The sequence below is a fragment of the Idiotropiscis lumnitzeri genome, chromosome 8, assembly GCF_059441095.1.
Source record: "Idiotropiscis lumnitzeri isolate Australia: NSW breed Sydney's pygmy pipehorse chromosome 8, RoL_Ilum_1.0, whole genome shotgun sequence".
Lineage (NCBI taxonomy): Eukaryota > Metazoa > Chordata > Actinopteri > Syngnathiformes > Syngnathidae > Idiotropiscis > Idiotropiscis lumnitzeri.
The window spans coordinates 10,415,086-10,417,046 of record NC_142398.1 but is presented as its reverse complement, the minus strand read 5'-3'; positions in this window follow the sequence as shown (position 1 = coordinate 10,417,046).

The following is a 1,961-nucleotide window of genomic DNA, read 5'->3' as shown; positions in this document are numbered from 1 at the left end:
GTATGTATTCCAGTTGACAAATCATCTGGTGTTCAAAATCTTATTGTATCATTTTGCACTTTTATCATAATCAAACCTCTGTAAAACAGAAATTTAAACGGAGGATGGGAGGCTTTGGAAGACTTCATCCTGACGTCTTGCAGTGGACAATCAACGGCCTTTTCCTGTTTGACAAACCTCGCTGACACTTCCGCTTGCCCGTATTTTAGCTTTAAACAAAAATGGGTGTAAAGAGCGGAATTGCAGCATGGGGTGCAACGAGGAAACATACAGCATAATTTAACGTATGACTAACGACTAACCCGTTGTAGCCTGTGGGCTCTACTAAGGGTGTATCTATCTTCAGGGAAAATATAGGCAAGCATAAAATGCTTTAAGTCAAAAATGTTTTAACGCAGCGACATCATTTGTGGACAAAAGTATTGCGATGCATCTCAGATCACAATGAATATGGCGTGTTTGCAGGCCATCTCAAGTGGGGCACACGCGTCATTTAAACGCTTTTTTTTTTGTGGTGTTTGTAACGCTTATACTCTCTTAAAACTGCTAGTTGAAGTGACCTAAATTTGTTGAAATAGACAACTCAGCTCAGGGCACAAAATTGACAGGGCCAATGATGGGTTATTTATACCCAGCACGTTGGGTCAAAATTTTGATTCAAAAGAGCAACGCTACCGGCCGGATTGATGATGGAAAAAACTTCTGGGACACAGCGGTGGTTGGAAAAAGATTTTATTGGTGTCAAATCAGCTGATGCCAGAAGTTCCCCAAAAGAAAAGGTCTCGCACAACTCTTGAGCCTTCCCTTCTTACAGGGAAAACTAACAAAAGACATGAATATCCAATTCTCCCTTGTTGCATATGCATTCTTATCCTGCTTTCCCTTAAAATAGCCTTTCAACATCCTCCTGAGGGTAGCAAGTACGGATCCCCCACCCCTATGCAACTCCTCGGCGCCAGACCCCCTTTCAGCATACACGTGCCTTGGGAAGTTGAGGACCCCTGTTGGAATCTTTGACCCGTCATAAACAATGTTGCGGCCCGATGCCTCTCAAGACCGTAACTCATCGTACTAGGGAGGTCCAACACAAGACTAGTTATTCCTAAGAGCAACAATCTCGTCATGGCCATAAAATGAGTTGCATATGTTAGACCATATGAAAATACACTACAGTACCAGGTTAGCAGTGGAGCGTGTTACCCACTGATTCTACCAATCTTACTTCCATTTTACTTTAACTTTGGTACACAAAATATTAAAATACAGTCCACTCAGTACATCCGACTGAAGTTGTGTGCTATACTCGAAATGACCACACACACACATAAACAAATCCCCACTGATAAATCACTTTGCCCAAAACCAGATGACTGACTATGAGGAGTCATGATCATTAATACTGAACAGGTTGTAACGATTGTGATTGTTGGCCGGGATGGAAAAAAAAAAAATGACGCTTGACACACCCCAACAGGATAATCCCTCAGAATAATTTCAGAGTCAATTTGGGCCATTGCTCACAAGAGAGAGAAAAAACCCCAACTCAAATTAGCAGGAATTATTGGTGTGCGTGTACAACCTCGGAAAACAGCCTCATGACGTTTAAAGGATCTGTATCAACTCGAGTTTCAGGTTGTTTCCCAATTGGCGAGTAGACAATTTTGATTATTCAATCACAAAGTCCGTGAATCATCTGACATGGTGCTATTCCCACATTTGCCATTGGAAATATTTGAGCGGGTTTAACATCTACGATTGTCGGCCCAGATTATTTTCCAAGTAGATGGGAAAAAAAAAACAACTCTTTACACACCCTACACCACGTGATAATCACTGATTACAATCTTGAGAGACAATTTGATCTTTGCTGATTTTGACTGTAAGAGAGGAAAAATGCTCCGATTACATCCGATTATTGGCATCTGAGCACCCTGTTGGAAAACACACTTTGGTGAACTTCC